The sequence below is a fragment of the Pteropus medius genome, unplaced genomic scaffold (assembly GCF_902729225.1).
Source record: "Pteropus medius unplaced genomic scaffold, Ma_sr-lr_union100, whole genome shotgun sequence".
NCBI lineage: Eukaryota > Metazoa > Chordata > Mammalia > Chiroptera > Pteropodidae > Pteropus > Pteropus medius.
Window position 1 is genome coordinate 15,399,878 of NW_024340692.1, and position 18,881 is coordinate 15,418,758.

The 18,881-nt window shown below is 37.8% G+C and overlaps 1 protein-coding gene across 7 annotated transcripts in view; it reads right to left on the reverse strand.

Moving 5' to 3' along the window:
* The window catches only part of KANK1 (KN motif and ankyrin repeat domains 1), a 177,218-nt gene that overhangs the window by 113,268 nt on the left and 45,069 nt on the right, over positions 1-18,881 (reverse strand). For 5 of the 7 annotated variants that reach the window (XM_039888254.1, XM_039888153.1, XM_039888177.1 and 2 more), the window contains one exon: positions 2,676-2,801. The gene's annotated coding sequence lies outside the window, so the exon portion shown is untranslated. Of the gene's footprint in view, positions 1-2,675; positions 2,806-18,881 lie in introns of those variants that run through there. The other 2 variants (XM_039888187.1, XM_039888341.1) reach the window with 1 other exon arrangement.

Below are 18,881 nucleotides of genomic sequence, written 5' to 3' on the forward strand. Positions count from 1 at the left end.
AACAACTCTGAGATAGATACTATTATGATGTTACAGGTGAGGAAGAGGTGAGTAACTTGCCCAAGGACACAGAGCTAGTGAATGGGGAAGCCAAGTGAACAGCACCTGGGGGCAGGGAAGAGGATGGCATGTTCCTTGAATTAAAAGGAGGCCAGTGGGGTTGGAACATAGTGTTCTAGAGTGAGTGACAGAGGTGAGGCTGGAGAGCAGGCAAAGCCCAATCATGCCTGCCCTTGTAGGCCACAGAACGGAGAATGCCCTGCTGGGCTCAGGCAGGGATGTGGCAAAATGTGATGACACTTAAGAGAGATCACGCTGCTATGTAAAGAACAGATGCAGGAGAAATAATGGCAAGGCATTCCTGCTTCCTAGTTAGTCTAGGTGGAAGCCATAGGGAAAAGATTTGACCTCTAGACCTGAGTATCTAGACGTGCACCTCCTCAGTCCATCACTGCCATGAAGCATCAAGTATGGATTTACAATCAGCCTAGAGTCCACACTCTGCTCTGCCATTGACCATTTCCATGACCTTAAGTGAGTGGGTCACTTAACTCCTCTGAGTCAATTTCTTCCTCTGTAAGAAGTTAACAATAGCTGCTTCACCTCCCTCACAGCTATGTTGTGAGGATCCAGTGAGATAATGTCTGTGAAAGTGCTCTGTGAGCGTATAAGGCACTTTAACATTCTAGTTATTCCTGTTATTACTGTTTCCTTATTACCCTTGACTTCTCAGAATCAGCTGAGGCAGGATGGTTACTGGTGACCTTCAGGTTGGTCACCATGTTAACACTAAGGATACTATAATGTCAGCACTTTAGTTTCTACTGTGGATTACAAATTTGGTAATAATCATACTGCATTTAAACAATTATACCTTTTGGCTTTTTAATTATATGAGCATGGACTTCTGGAAAACAATAGTAGTAGCTACCAATTAATGAGCATGTACCAAGAATCATGCATTGTTCTAAAGTACTTTACATCAACTATCATCTAGCACCACTACAGGAGAGGTTTTTACTATTCCATTTTATTGATGGGGAAACTAATTTGAACCCAGGCCTCTAGCTCAAGAATCCATACTTTTACCTGTTGTCCTGCAATTCCTTTAGTGACAAAGTGAGGTTTAGAGCAAAGAGAGAGAAACCAATCAGAAGGCCACACTCTGAATTATTAGAGGCAAGAATATGGACCTGAGCAAGGACACCTGGAATCTTAACGAAAGGCAAACAAGAGTATTTGAATTGCTAACTACCAGTGTTGCTGAGGGCATAGGGTCATCAGACACTTCCATATACTTCTATGAGAATATCAACTGGTACAACCTTTTGAAAAGACAATTAGCAGAATGTATCAAGACTCGAATGATAAATCCCCACATTCCCACTAACTCAACAATGCCGCCTGTAGTAGTTTGTCCTAGGGAAATAATGGATGTGCACAAAAGACGTCCACTGCAATGTTGTTTCTAAAAGTAAATACATAAAAACAAATACATAAATACATAAATGTCCAAGAAAAGGAGATGGGATAGAGAAACCACTGCATACTCATATAAGTGAACACTCTTCAGTCATTTAAAATGATGCTATAGGATGTGAAGCTGTCTGCGACATCTTGTCACTCTATTGATTCCCTAGGATTGATTCGGCTGATCTGGCTGGCTAGGTGGGTGTCCCCTTCCTCCCTCACCACTCCATGTGCGTCCCTCCCGAAGCTGCGCGCTCAATTGAAGAGGACGACATTCCCTGATAGAGAAGAGGACCATTCTTTGGTCAAGGGTATACAAGTATGTAGCAGCGCTCCCCTGCTAGAACCTCCAAACAAGCTCTCATAAAATGATGCTATAGCAAAAAAGGAACAAGCATTTTGTTAAAGAAAAGAAGTGTGTAAAAAATTCTATTGGTATAGGCTTTGGTACCTGACTAGTTCTGAGTGGGTTTGCCAGCTGTCTGTGGGAGCATGCGCAAGTCATTCGATTTCTCTGAACCTCAATTTTCTTATTTTTAAATGGAGTTAAGAAAAGTACCAACCTCACAGGGTTGAGAGACTTAATAAATTAACCTATGTAAAGTGCTTGGTACACAGCCTGGCCTGAAGCAAGCATGCGATGTTACTTATTTGCAAAAATCTAGCAAATTAACACACACAACACACATATCCTTACAAGTATTTGTAATACAAATATTACAAATAATAGAGCAAAATTTTAACACTGATTATCTCTGGAAGTGGAATAATAGATATTTCTTCTTTTAAATTCTCTGTATTTTCTAGATTTTTTTTACTTGGATAAAGCCAGCAATATATTAAAATTTAAGCATCTCCATTTTTTTTTCAGGTAGCCTTAATAATACTTCTCTCGATCAATTGATTTTCTTAGTATAATCCACTCTATGCATATTGTGCTTATGGAAATGGGGGTACTTTATTTATTTAATCTGAAGAGTAATACATTTTCCTCTTTATTCTTCTGAGTCAAGCAGCTTGCTCATATTTCCTCCTATAAATGTCTTTTCTGCATCCTTATACATTTGCAGATTAGGGGCAGTCTGAAGGATTACTGGAGCATAAAACGTAGGGAGAAAGAATGGATTAGTGTCTCTAAAAGCAAAGTGAAAGGAGACAAAGATGACAACTTCATGATAGGAATATAGAAAAAAAGCATACCTTACCTCAATTATGTAAGGCCAGAAATTACTGCAATAAATATTTCAACTCCATGGACAATTTCCTAGTGTGGTCAAAACATGGAAGCAATTCAATAGTTCAGCAATCCATCCAGTACAGTGACAATCATTCTGAAAGAAAAAAAAAAAGTCTCGTTGAGGGAAATGTGATGAAGTAATACTCCTTTTTTAGGCTCGAGACCTACAGGAGAGGGAAATCAATTACGAGAGGCAGCTATGTACTTTAGGAATCAAGTATAGTTACGTCATTTTTCTGCTGGGGTGGGAGGGGCAGGCCCAAATAAAAGAGAACCTCAAATATCACGCACTCGAGTCTCTTCTGCTTTAAGTAAAAGCCGGTCACTTGCTGTTGGGGTATCTCACCATCATGTCTAAGAAAAGGGCTGGGTCCTCGCAGCCTTTCACCTTCATTTCCATTACTGTTCCCCATGTATCTGTCAATATGTACGTCAGTCAGCTCATAAATACCATCTATCATTATATTTTGATATGTCATTTCAGTCAGACCACTCCATAAGAAACAAATGGCCTTTCTTTTAAAACTAGCCCCACTGAGGATTTTCTCTGTAAATGGAAGTTTCCTGAGATTAAAATCGTGCGATTATTTTCAAGTCATCCTTCTCTATCATCCTTCATTCCAAGATCAGTTAGTGTATCACCACTTTCCCTTGAATGTTCTACTGTTCTCTACCTCATCTTTTTCACTCCAATTGACTGGTATTACCAAATTCTTTGGCACCCCCACCTGTTTACAACAGCAGGCTCTAACCTGGCTTCTCTCCACAGATCACTACCTATCCACTTTCTCTTGCAGAGCAACTGCTTTCATCCTATTACCTGTATAACCCTGAACAGATCCCCTATTTCCTGGGTCTCGATTTTCTTGACTGTAAAATGAAGAACTGGTTTCAATGTTCTCTAACCTTGTTGTGCTTCTAAGTCTGATGTCCCTGGACTTGAATCTTGGTCCAGGAACTCTGTAGAAATTAGACAAATTATATTTCCTCAAAGCTCAATGTATTATGTGTAAAATAGGAATATGATCATCTACCCTTAAGGTTGAGAACAAGAACTATGAGATCTTGTGCCTGACATATAGCAGGTACTCAACAAATAGTCACTCTCACCCCACCTTACAGGATACCTTCCACTCTGAAGTTCTCTGTTCTTCTAATTTCCCAATCTAGCATTCTCTTACATCCTTATCCACGGTAGTAATAAATTTCTCTTCCATCAAACCTAAACTCCTCTACTGACTTTCAGGTTCTTCCATAATCTAGACCCACTTTATCCAATCTTCCTTCAATTTCCAACAAACACTTTCTTCCCTAATCAGGTAAGTCTGATTATGTTCCAAAGAACACAATACGCCTGCTTTTGAATGAACACATCATTCCTCACGTAGATACAGCTTTTCTTTTCCCCTCTGTCAAGGCCCTGCTCAAGTCCATGGCCCTGGCAAAGCCCACCTTCCAGACAATTTAACCCTCACACAGTGTCTTAATGGAATTTCCCATTGTTTTGTGTTTACTGAGCTTGATTGTCCAGCTGGAAAGAGGCTATTTGACTATTTTAAGTTAGTTTTTCACTTCAGCATGGACCACATTAGCGTTTTTATGAACCTAGTATTTTTTGGCTTTGCAAATGTTTTGTTTGTTTTCTTTGAAATTTACAAGCCTTTTTTGCCTTGAGGTAAGATTCTTTTATTAACTTCACCATTTTCATTTGTGTGGAGAAGCTCACACAGGAGTCTATTCCACCATCAAGAGCAGACCATTCATAGACAATCTGGGGTCTCTTCATGGAGCCAGCAGATGAGCTCTAAATATGTTTAATGTCTGCAGATTTTGTGTCAAAGTAAACACGTTCTATTTTAAAAAAAAACAGTTTTGACCAAACTCCTAGCAACAACAGGAATGACTCACAGTGGGGAAAGACTGTTTGCTGGACGGTCATCTCAAAAAAAGATGGTTGGAACCCCAAGACTAAATGAAAATTCTAAGGAGAATGAATAGAAGACACAGTGAAGGATGAAGGGAGACAAAGGAAGAATAGATGAAAAAGACAGAGAGGTGGTTACAGAGAATAACCATGAGAGTAGAGAAGTACATTAGCCCAAAGAAAAGTGAGTAAAGTCAAATGCTGTAGACAGGGACTGAACAGATGTCACTGGATTTAACAATGGGTAGGTAAGGAGGTCACTGGTGACCCCTGAGGGCAATTTTCAGCAGGGATGGTACTGGATGAAGATTGCAGAGGACTGAGGAGAAACTAGGAGGGCAAATTGAGACAAGCAGAGACGCCTATCAAGATCTGTCCTTAGCGAGTCAAAAAGGTTTGTGTCGGTCATTTTCTACCCTGACACTTACCTGACTTAACAGCCCAATAAAAACACCTCGCCTCACTCTAACTCCCTGGCTTCTCACCTCTCCATACGCAGAGACAGAGCTCAACCAAAAATAACAGACTGCAAATCTTTCCAGCCTCTCCTCAACAGCACCCTTGTGTGCCTGATTTTAGTTCTCTGTGAAACCTTAAACAATTATTTAACAGCTATGTGCTATCAAGTCTGAACATTTAAATATTTTCCTGCTTTAGGTAAATGATAGTTATTCCCATAACAGAGAAAAAGAAAACAGACACTAAAGTGTATCAGATCAACAGAGCAAAAGTCCAGATTTAGGTCAAATACTATATTACTACCTTTGGATAATCTATATCATTTATACTGAATGGTCAAAAAGATAACTGGAAACACTTTTTTCCTTCAAAGTAGTGCTTGTTTTTAACTGTAAGTTTAGAAAAACCAAATATGATCAAGAAAAAATTAAAACGGTATCAGCATTTTAAAAATCTTCTTCCACTTTCATATGTATGCTTGACACACTTATAAACACAATATGCAAATGTGTAAGCATATATAATTTTTATTAAAAGTTAATTGCATAGTATTATGTGTAACCTGCTTGTTCCATTTACTCTGACAGAAGTATTGTGTCACTTCATAGTCCTCTATACCTTTATTTTTAATGACTGTAAAAAAAATCCATTTTAATAAATCCCTTTGAAGCACTTAAGCCACCTTCAATTTTTGATTAGGTAGATAACAGTGAGATGACTATCCTCAAACAGAACATTAAGTATTTGCTAGTGATAAAGTCACGGGTCAAATGTATGGAAAATATATGGACACGACATTGTTGGTAACTTGCCCTACAGAATGCCGGACCCACTCCATGCTCCAGTGGTACACGAGTGGTATATGAGGGGGAGGTACACGTCTCCACATTCCCGCTAAAGCTGTGTAGTATTATTTTTTAAATTATCCTATTTTATAGATTTAAAAAGTTCATTTTCACTAGCATTTTCTCTGAGACTGAACATTTTTTTACTTTTTTGCACATCTTATGTGTGTCCTTTATTTTTCTGCTAGAATGTTCATGTTATTCATTTGTAGTACTTCTTTATCCACCAGGGATATTATTAACTTGGTACCCTAATAACGGAGAGAAGATGGTAGATTAATTGAAAACCTTGGGCTATAAGGAACGAAACCCACTCAAGCCTAGCAGAATCAGAGGGGACCCTTGTCATAAGGATACAGAGGTACTTTTATATCAGGATACTTTGTCCTATGTGTTGCAAACAGCTTCCTCTCTGAAGTGGAAACACTACTACTCTACTGGTCTATTCTGAGGATTAAAGAAAATGCAGGTAAAGTTGTGAGTGGCTGTAATCATTGTTATAACAAATAAAAATTGCTGTTACTAAGTACTTACTAGGGTGCCTTATTCTTTTAGTCCTTACAAAGAGCCCATTTAGGCAGGTGTTATCATTCCTCTCTGTAATAGGTATTCACAGTTAGTAAAATTAAAGTTAGATTTTCATTTTACAAATAAGCTTTGTATTGATCCTAAAAAAGATTTGGTAACAGAATTATTCCCAGCTGCATCTTTAGTAACATTTCTTTCTGAACAATCAGTCATCCCAGTGACGACTCCAATCACTCTGCCAACAAAAAAACCGGGTTACCAGCTTCTGCACCATTCATTCTTTTAAGTTCCCCATTAGTAAACTCTCTTCTGCTCCCTCTATGACGTGTCTTTACTATGAAGTGCCATTTTGGTAGCAAGATAAATATTTCTGTTTAGAAGCCAAGGCCACTTTATCAGTTACTACAAACTTAATCCCATGATAGATACTTGACTTTCTAACACTCCAAATACCCTTAAAGATTCTTCGGCTGCTTACATGTTTATGACGTCTGTGGTAACAGTATACGCCTGAACCTATGCTTTTGTAAGGGTGAAGCAGCACTGACCTGTATAAATATTTTACGTACAGCTTGTACTGAAATTCTAGATGAAGAGGCATTCATAGACACTCCGTAATATGCTGGTTGCCCAAGATAAAATAAATAAATGTTGTGTGCAAACTTTATCATCTCATATGGGGTTCCCCTTGATTTAATGCTAAATATATCCCCCCCAAACCGTTTTTATTTTTTAATGCATTAGCTATGCTGTGGGCAAGGCAGCATCTGAAATAATGGCAAAGGAAGGTAGCTGATCATTTAACTCGATCGCATTCAAAATTAGTCAGTCTAGTTATTGATAAGTCTGAAGGCAAAAGTGCTCAGTGTGAGAAAGCCAGGAAGATGAGTTTCTTTGCAGGAGTATTAATAGAACTAAACTACCCATCGCCAGAAAAGTGAAAAGGAAACCTCTCTCCATACTTTTATGAATTCACTGAAGATTTATAGAAAATGCTTAGGAATTTAAAGGCTACTCTTCTGAAATAAACTGGCTTTGGAAACGGCTAAACAACAACAAATACTTCGATTCCCCCTGCCAGTCTGGGGTAGGTACAGCCACCCACAAATCAGCAGCCACGAGGAAGAGCAGGTAATACCTTCAAGTGGGGATCTGACCACAGGCCACTGCTGCTTGATGACACCAGAGAAGGCAGAGCCTACCACAGTGCCTGGCTGCAGCAGCCACTTGGGTTACTGACCGGGGAAGGCAGCTTTCTCAATGTTTTTCTCTCTTAACTTCCCTCATTCATGTGGTTAGAGAACTCTGGCTTCCGTTTTGGGGAGGCTGTGGTCAGGCTTCCTTAAGGAAAACAGGGTTTGAGAAGAGAGCAAAATTCCCCAGACTAAGAGGACCTTCTTGGAGGAGAGTAAGCATGAGACTTAGAGCAGCAGAGAGATGCACCTGCTCCCTGGAAGCACCCTTGGATGTGCAGGAGCCCCACGAAAATGGCTATATGTTGAGATTGGTCTCCTAGCTGTGTCCAATGTAGCCTAGAAGCAGCAGGGACCAGTGTGAACAGATGACCCAAGGGACCTTCCTGAGCTCATGACATGTAGTAAGAACCTAGAACCTTGGCATAGCCCTGGGAGGATGGTATAAGAAAGAGACCCAAGGTTAACTGAGGTTAACTTTATTGCTACCGGAGCAAGGTAGAAGCTTAGAGTCAAAACTAAGTTGATTTAGAAAAATGCACTCTTTCTTGCACCCCTGAGTTCATGGACTAAGATTCATTCCCAGTTCAAATTAACAACCGAGTAAGCAAATGAACCAATGAAGGAAGGGTACCCTTCTTTGGAATTTTCTGATCCAGCAACGGGGTCAGAGGTAGGTCTCCCTTACAGCTTCCCACTGCACATAACCCTCACCCAGCCATGGCTCGCTGGACCAAGTGAAGACCTCAGACCCACGATGGGCAAGATGTTTCTCTCCTAGGGCTTTGGAATGGTGACTGAGGCGCTGCCCACCAGGGTCCACATGCAGGCAGACCTGCAACGTGGACCTGTGAACAGCGTTGCAGAGAGAGGTGCTATGCAGAAAGCTGAGGAGGAAGCTGGGTGCACTAGAGACAACACAGAGAGTCCTTCAACTTCCTTCTGCTTTCCCACTTGTGATTCTAGTTTGTCTCTAAGGACTCTGGATTCTTTTGGAGTACTTAAGTATCCTGATAAAACCGTCCTCAAGTTGGTTTTGTTCCTTGTAGCCAAAGATTCCCAACGAAATACCATTCTTTCCCAGTTACCGTGTTATCAAGCTAATAATGGGGTGTGCTGGATGAGCACTGAATCAGACCAGAGGGAAGAAGACCCAGGGGAAATAGGGGAAGGAACATGGTACAGTCTAGTTCCTCAGTTGGGCACACTTCATTTTGGTGTGCTTCCCTGGCCAAATTTTACATCACTGAACCCTATTTTTCTAGGCTTGCTGAATACCTTGCTGAATACCTTAGGTGACATTTTATTTATATTGACTTTTTGTAAGCACATGTATAATATATGTGTATGCATGTGTGTGTATATATACATATATATACATTTACATATGTTTAAACCTTTATATAGTCAATTTCTCCTCCTGTCTTGAGCTGTGGACATTTTATTAAATCAAGATATAATAGTAAAACTCCAAGAGTTATGAGAGTGCTCTGCTCTCAGCCCTTCCCCTTGGATAGGCTTATCATCTTAAAATGGAATTTTTAGAATAGTTTGGGTCTACATTTCAAATAAAAGGTAACTATTTTAAAGAGATGGGAGATAACAGTTGTCTAGAGTACTATCAGTTTTCTGACATAATTTGTAGGGTTCGAAATAATTTTTCTCATTAACATCCATGTACAATTTCTTGAAATGGAAAAGAATAGTCCAACTTGGCAATGGGTATTTTCAATTGTCACACCTGATTTTTCCTTAAAAGCACGCATCGATGTTATAACAATGTATACATCTAGCTGTTCATAAAGCTATACAATTTTTTAAAAATCAACAATGAGATATACTCTTAAAACTATAGTACAGTGCTAGGGGAGAAATTAAATAGGTACATTAAAAATTTTTAATTTTTTATAGAGACTCAAGAACAAGGCTTTTCAGCTTTAGAATAAATCAATAGGAAATGAAATATCTGACTGACTGCTATTAAAGCATACTGCTAATATTCATAATTTTTTACCCTCCTTCCTTTTTTTTAATGATCAGATAAAAAAGTTACTTCCTTTCCAATGGGTTTACCATTTGGTTCACTTCTACCTTTTAAGTCATAAACCCCAGGATAGAAAGTTCTATGCTCTCCAGTGTTTCTCCTTTTTCAGCTCTGCATGGAGGAAGTGACCACATCTGGGGGTGACCTGGGATGAGGTGGCAGGAGGCCCCTGGCTCTACTCTGAGTGAAAGAGAATGGCTTTCGAGCAGGTAATGATCAGCACCTGTCTGTCAGGTGTGTTGGAACATGCCATATGAAGTTCAGTGTACTTTTATCCTCAAAGTTTAAATGAGAAACATCTTTACTTTCCCAGAAAATTATAATAAAAGGTACCGTTAAAAAAAAATAAATAAACAAAAACCTACTCCTCATAATCTAAGGCCAGTGGTTCTCAAATGTTAGCATAAATCGCAGTCACTTTGGGGGCTTAGCAAAGCATAGACTGTTGGACCCCAGCCTCAGAGTTTCTGATCCAGTGGGTCTGGGGTATGGCCTGAGAATGTACTTCTAACATGTTCCCAGTTGCTGCTGCTGCTGCTGATCCAGGGATCATATTTTGAGAACCGTTGCCTTAAATAAACAGAGAAGTGAATTTGAAGGGTGGGCATGAACTCTTTATGAGAGTATATAATCTTTGTGTTAGTAGTAGGAATATTTATTCAACAGTTGTTCACCTAGCACCTTACCTTAGGTACAGGAAATGTAATGCTTTACAAGAAAAAAAAATCCCTCCTCCCACCCTCATATGCCTGAAATAAAATTACTGTTCCAGAAAGAAGCACCAAAGCAGGAAACTTCATAGCTCTCAAACACAAACTGCACACCCCATGAGCCAATGCACGGCTCCCAAAATGAAATGGAGTATCAACTCCAAGTGACTATCGAAGAATCAAAGCAAATGGCTGAGACTGCTGTTGGGACCGAGATTACAGGTAGAAAATGAGAAGTACCCATGAGGCACGAGGACATATTATGGTACAGATATGATTAGGGTGAAGACCGAATACAAAGGACCTTGTGGAAAAACAGACACAGGTGCCTTGCACAGCAGAAACAACTCAAATATTAGTTCCTCTCCTATTTCCTTAACTATCTTCTCTCTGCATCTTGAAAAGTGGGGTTCTGCGGAGCTCGAAGGAGGATGCCCTACTGCTTCCTACCTTACGTGATCACTTCAGCAACACAGAACATTTAAACTACATAAACGACTGTGGGAAGATTGTATAAGCCAGTGGTTCTCAAACTTTAGAGGGCATCACAAGTATATGAAGGGCTTTTTTAAAACACAAACTGTTGGACTCCTGAATTTAATTCAGTAGGTCTTGATAAAACCTAAATATTTAAATTTCTAACAAACTTTCGGAGGATGCGAATGATGCTGGTCTAGGCATCATTTGCTAAGTTCATCCTTTGCTATTAACTAGAACACGATCTTCTCTAACTAATTTATTATATAAAACAGAAGTCTCTTATGTAAAGGACTAAGAATGTGGCTTTTGTCATCAACCATGTGACTTACTTCAAGCAAGTACTATACTAACTTTATCTATGCTTTAACTGCCCATTTGCAAACTGAGAATCCCTATCTCCATAATATTATAAATATGATTAAAGGTTATTACCGCGTAATTTTAAAGATGCTACCAACTATCAGCTATTGCCTTGTTTTTTAGAATATTGTTGACTGCTTTAGTAGAAATAATTCATAACATTTAAGTACCAGAGAACCCTTATTCACCAGGCAAGATGGGAGAAACATTTATCTTTTTTAAAAAGATAAAGCCTACCAAATGTTAGTTTTCTCAAAACCGAAAATAATTTGAGATATTTTTGACTCTTCCTCATGAAAAAAAAAATTTTTTTTCAGTCAAGTTCCATCCACCATGTGTATAAAGACAGAGCAAATACACATAGGTTTCAATTTAAAATATAAATACACTCAGAAAAGAGTAGCAGTACTTTCAATAAATGACAAAATATAAAAGCTTCTTCTCTGTTGAGAACAGGATGTTACAGGTGCTCATTTCAGTATTAACAATCATATAAATGTCACACTTCATTCTAGGGAAGAAAGAATGGGAACTGAGGCTTGTTTCCCCAGAGTGGCCCTGTCAACTGGGTCAAGCTGTAAAGTATGCCAAGGAAATGTTCTCTCAAACCTCATTAATTATCAGAGCCTGGCACCCTACCCAATCACCATCCTACTGCTCCTCAGCCTTGATAGAATGTTACAGGCAAAGAACTCCTGTCACCTTTACCAAGAAAAGAGGTAACTTATTTGAGGTGGGCCCTTCAAATAACTGCAGCCCAAGGGCCAAGGCGAGATGATGTTAGCAATGCATCAGTGGTTCCTACTTCTGTAGGACGACTCCTTCCACCACCAAGACAAACCCGGGTTACTGTGGCAAACATCCTGGAAACACACAGCAGAGGTGGATGGGCACAGCCCAATTAATCCTCCTACCTGACCCCTCCAGGCAACTCCTAGCTTTCTCCTCAGAGCTTCTAACTGAAGCTAGCTAGCTTCAATTACAAAAACACGAAATGCATTGTTCATCTATAGTTAACCCAGTCTAATATTAAACAGTCCCCAAATGTGTATGTTTCTCCATTACCTTGTATTATAGGAAGACTGATCTTTCTCCAGCAATAATTCTTACCACAAGGAGGTAATTCCTGTCTTTTCATTATGATTTTTAAAGCAAACATCAACCAATCTGGGGGTGGGGAGTGGGCAGGGAGAGTCGGTAAGTTAGAGAACACTGTCAATCATTTTAATATATTCTTTAAAATAAAAACAAAACAATGCCTTTGACTTCTGCAATCCCTATTTTTTCTCACCAGTAATAACTTATGTTATTTCTGGATTTTTTTTTATTAGATAAATTTAGAGACTGGTAAGGCAGCAATTTTAATTTATTGATCTAGGCTTTCCACATTTACAAATTATCTTTTATTCTCTGACTATAAAGATTGCCCTTTGGTCATGGCATTAACTCATTAGGACATAAAGGAAGCACTTAACCAATTACTGCAGCAGCCTATCAGCATCATGAATTCTTTGAGTCAGGCACTCTTCCACCCTGCCACTAATTAAAATTTATGCCAGTTCAATTTTTTTTTTTTTCTCAAAACATGCTGGAAAGTAAAGATAACTGTCTGTTAAACCTAACCTTTACTGTATTAGGACTTACATTATGGTAATGTTTGACAAGATGGCAAAGGATCAAAAAAGTAAGTCTTAAAGAGACCTGCCACTTCATACAACCTTACCACATTCTAGACCAACAGGAAACCCTATTTCAGAAATTTTCTAATAGAAAGACAGAAAGACAGGAAGATGGTTCTGCCAGAAACAATCACTCTTACCTTATTAGTTAAAACACACTGATTCAAAACTGCACTGGTATATCAAAAATTCTTACTTGATATATGTCCTTTAAAAATGCATACTTTTTTTTCTAAAACACTACTTATTGCAAATACAAGCTAGAGACATATAAATAGAGGGAAATTTTTGACTTTCCAATCCCAACTGTTTTTAAGAGAAATACCAGATAAAACAAAAACGATATTTCCTCCCAGCGATCTCCTATGTAGAGCAGCAGCCACATATGTTCTTAAGTTGTTCTGTACCTACACCAACAAAGTAAACTGGCAGGAATATCTCTTGGTGAATTTAAGACTTGATTTTATGAGACATGAAGTTAAAGAACAAAATCCGAGTCCTTAAAAACTATTTATTTAAGCATTTTCCTATAAACTCATATTTCTTTCTCCTTGAATAATCTGTGTATCGCCTTTTAAACAAAATTGTCCTTGATTTTTTCTGATAAATTAAGAAACATCTCACTCTAGATGTCTAAATTTCTCAGCTGAGACTCCATGCTCCAATTGCATTTCGGCATTCATTCAAAAAAAGTAGAATTGCCTAAGTCTCTAACTATAAAGTTACATAAGATTATAGGGGCCTGGTGGCCTATTCTGGTCATTGTTTTCTTACTTAAAATGTGTTCTCTCTTAAAAATATGTATTTTTTTAAATTTAAAAGTGTAACATGGCTATTTCCTTACCTATTAAAAAAAAAAAAAGCAACTTATTTTGATCAACAACATGTGATCTTTATAAGCAATGCATTCCTGAGTAAGGCTTTTTATATTATTACATTTTCCCAGTGTAGGTGTTCAGACTTTTCAATTAAGAAAGGTGCCAACATCAGAACAAATACGCTAGCATGTGTTGCCAAAGGAACAGTATGTAATTCCTGCATTGCCAAAACCTCTAGCAATTGTCAATAATCCCTCTGCTGCAGGTTTTCTCTGGCTTTGGTGTGTAGATAGCTGTATCAAGTATCACTGTTTGCCTGGTAACAATGCCCTTTCTTGTGGAGAAGACACATGATACCACCTTGTCACACAAAACATCCCACAGAGGAGCTGGTCCAAGATGGGGCACTGCAGCTGGGTGGAGGAGCACCAGAACCACCCCTCCTCCACCTCAAGGGCTAGTCTACAGGGGGACCCGCACTCATGCACTGCCTGAAGGGTGGACATTGGTCCCATTTCATAAAGAAATCAAATAGGCAAAATGCATCAAGGGCTTTTAAAGTGGTTACAATTTTAAAAATAAATGTTAATTTTTGACCCTATAATTTTACTTCTAATAATACACACCAAGAAAATTATGTTTAAAAATAAAACAACCCATAGATTTAGATACAAATACATTCACTTCCCAACTGCTAGAACAGCAAAAAGTTAGAAACTTAAATTATTATTCAATTACTATTCAGACATTAAATATATTGATGAAGTTTATTAAGATGAGGAAATAGTTATAACATTAAGTAAAAACTGGGTATGTAGTTGAAGAGTTTATATAAAAATATATAAATGATTGAAATATATCAACATTTTAATAGTATTTGTCCTTGGTTTAAAATTGTTTTAGGAGACTAATTTTTAAAACTTCTGAAGCTTAAATGTGGTGAGAATGAATAAGATAATGTGTTAAAATGTTTACCACCATACCTGACATAGACTTCATTAAGAGAAATGTAGACTATAATCACACGAGATCACCTTCTACTTCATACCTGACTTGTCTGTGACTTTAGACAAATCACAACTTGTGACCTTTGTTTTCCTCTGTCAAGTGGGAATAATCATAGTTACCCAGGGGCATGAAGATTAAATGAATACAAAGTGTTGAATTTAGGCATTCAATATATGTTAGTTCTCTCTCTTTCTCTCTTTAGAAGACTATAAATTTTGTTCATGCTGGACAGTTTTGAACCAATTTAAAAAATTAAGTCTAAATTCAATACCATGTGGCCACTTAATGTTACAGAACTACAGGAACCTACTCAAATGAGAAGGTCTGACTCTGAAACTCATGAATTGCTCCAGGTGGCCAACAGGCTTTAAAATGGGCCAATACCGCACTGAAGTTTCACGGTTATAAATAAACACTGCTTTTCATCTTATTTTCACATTGCTATTATGTGTGCTTTATATTATCAATATAAAACAGTCTGAGCATGTGTCCTCAATAAAGACATGTACATGTATATAATTTATAAATGTGTCTATTTTGAGAACACTGCTCAAACTTTTCTATGAATGGAAGCATCTAATCAAAAAAGTTTAAAGACTTCTTCTTTGACATAGAAAGTGCACACTGTATTATGCACTGGGAGACAGAGGTGAGAAGTTAGAATGCCAAGAAATGAGTAAAACATAGACCTGTCCTCTTGAAGCTCATAGACCATAACATATTATAGATAAGAAACTAACCTGTGATTTTTATCAGATCTCCAACAAATATTTATTTACCACTTATGAGAACCCTGCACTAGTGTAGGTATTTTACATCACTTTCTAGTGACACAGCCACTACAGATCAAACAAGCTACCAGGGCTGAATTAAATTTGCTGGGTCAGTGGTCCCTAAACATTTCTAGACTACAGACTACTTTGTGATTCTGATTAAAAAAATAATAATAATAAAACATGTAACCTCTCCCTAGCAAAGTACACATAAACACGCAACTCTGGATTAATTTCACTGACACTTCTTATCTAAAACCCTAAGGACAAGACACTGATGGTTCTACTGATGGTTTTACCTCCTATTTGAAAATACAGAAACATATATATATAAAACCATGTAATAGTAAAATGAAAGATTGTTTGTTTCAACACTGAAAGCACTTATGAGGTTTATTCATAGGCTTATCTTTTCAATATCATACTATTAGTGGCAATGAGAGAAGTCCCATCAGAAATAAAACAGCACATTTATTCTCAAATACAATGCATGGATCTGACAAATGGAATATTACTCCAGTTACACAATGGCTATTTAGAGTTCTCAGTTAATAGACTATTCACAGTTGAAGACTAAATACAATGCACAACCAACAGAAATACAAAGTTGCCATACTAGGGAAGGGGGTAACAGAATTAGCTTCCTGGCAACAGAGACTTTAGTGAGGGCAGAAAGAAAACAAACAAAATCATTTTCTATGAATAGTCAGTAAATAATAATAAAGTCTGACAAAATATTTCATCAGTTTTCTTTAAGTGGTTTGACACAACAGAGCTATAGAATACAGGCTTGGTTCATCTTTTCTCAAACAATCAAAGAAAGCACTTGATGTAATCCCCCTTCCATGTAACAGAAGTCACCTGGACGTGCAGGATCTGGCTATCAGAATGATTTGAGGATCAAAGGATCTCAGTTTCCCCATTTGTAAGATATGATTAACAGTATTTATTCCACAAAGATGAGAAGCACACGTTTTCAAGGGGGGAAAAATGTTGTTTTATGCCAGTTCGGCCTATAATTTAAATATTCTCTTGCATTCATTTAACAAATATTTAGTGAGTTGCAACTATGAGCCAAACATTAAGACAAAAATCAAGAGAAACCAGACCCAATTTCTTCCTTGAAACCTACTAGTTCCTTCATCCATTAGAAAGATGAAAAAAAAAAAAAAAAGATATGACTGAAAGTTCCACTAGCTGAGTGTGACAGCTAATATTTGTGTAGTGTTTTGCAGATTATAAAGACCAGTCCTACATATGATCTCATGTAATCCTCACCATAATTCTTTGAGAAGTACTGATAATCAATCATTATTCATCTCATTTTACAGGTTAAGAAACTAAGGCTTGAGAGTCATGTGGCTTACTACAGCAGTGAAGCTGGCATCTAGAGCCCTGATGATGTCAAAACGCCACCTCATCTCACTAGAGTTGGGCTCTGGGTCATGAGGATAAAACATGTGCTAAATAATTCTGAGCTATTAGGAACATGATCCAGAGCTCCTTCTCCCTGTTCTTATCCTCCCCAAAAGCAAAGGTTACCCAGTTCTAGTAGAAAATGCACTTTTATTTGGTTTGGAAAAGCCAGACTTGTGTAAATTATAAAATGGTTAATTTGCCAATCATTACCTGCCACGGGGTCCCAGGGCTGAATGATCCCTTTGCTATTTCTTTCACACATGCAACCTAACAGGACTGAGTTGCAGCCTGGGATATGTCTCCTTTCATTGGTTGATTTCTACAGTGCTTTTTGATTGCAGAAATCTTTTGCATTATTTTCCTTACAGACCTTTAACAATTAGTTTGCTACAATAGTATGACTGACAGGCTAAGACTGAAACATACTACATCTAGATAAAATAATCACCTGGCCCCATATAAAAAACGTTCTTGACATGCTTGAAGGGATTTTAGATAACCGTCCAATATACAACCCACTGTCAAAATCCCTTCTACAACATCTCTGAGTTAATGCAACTTCTTTAATATACCTAGTCCTATTGGTAAGACAGTTAGGCAATAAATATCAAAAGCCTTTAAAAAGTAAAAAAAAAAAAAAAAAATTAATAAGGACTATCTGTGACCTAGCCATTCCACTCTGACAATTGTCCTAAGAAATTAACTTGACAAGTACACAGATATGAAGGTATTTCCAAGATCTTTATCATAGTGCTGTTGTTTATGATATTGAGAAATTGGGAACAACCAAAACGACTATCAGCAGGGATGGTTTTAATAAAATAATGCTGCACTCATAAAATGGAATGCTATGCAGCCATAGAAGTGATCACATAAAGCCAAAAATATTGACATGAAATAATGCACGTTATATTTGGTGAAAAAAAGCAATTACTAAATAGTATACGTGATCCCCATTTTCTGTGTGTATACACAGGAAAAAAATCTTTAATTGACATTGAAAAGAAGGTTCTTTCATCTGAAAATTCCAATTGTGCCCCCTGAAGCTGAGAAATGTTTGCTCTCCTTTTCACCCGAAGGCCTTCTGACCACTCCCAGTAGGGCAGAGTTTCTAGTCCATTTGCCTCCCCAGTTTGCCCTCTTAAAATGTAGAGCTCAGAATTGAAAGCAAGCTCTCAGAGGCAGCCTGTCCAAGGCAGAAAACAACGGGATGATTATCTCCTTTGTCCTGAATACTGTGACAGTAATGCTGCCAGAGATACCAGCCACGTCAGACGGTTGGCTAAAACTTTAAGTCTTTTTAACACAAGCAGATGTTGACCCAGGTCTCCCCGGTCCACAAACACAACATTTTTTTCCTGTCCTAGGAAGCAGGAAGTTGCTTTCAGTAGAGTTTAATTGTTCATTTGCTCATGTTGATCACCTTCAGCTTTTTGAAGTCTTTTTCTACCCTGATTTCTAACATCCGATTGGTTAGCTTTCCTCCCATCATGAGGACAGCCACAAATTTGATCTACCATTCTTTATCAAAGACCATTTTCTTACACTAGCCATTTTTGGAAGGGCTACTCAAAACATTTTATGATAATTTTAAATATTTTTATGTTAAAACAAAGATAAGTATGTTAAAAATAAAATATAAAGTCGATTCATCTTTGTGCAAAAGCATGAGACTTTCTAAGACATTTAGCTCCCGCTTATGCTTCCCAAGTCCCCCTTCGCCCCTGCCCACAATCAGCCCCTGCATTTTCCATTCCTCCACACAATACAAAAAAAGTATAAACTTTCCTTTTCTTCAATGGAAAAATGAGAATAGCATTGGCAAGGCAGTAAATTGCACAAAATCAAATCGTTATCAATCTGCAACACATCTATGTATCTTATTAGAATCAAGTCCATATTTTTCCATTTCATCTATAAAAGGATTGTAAAAA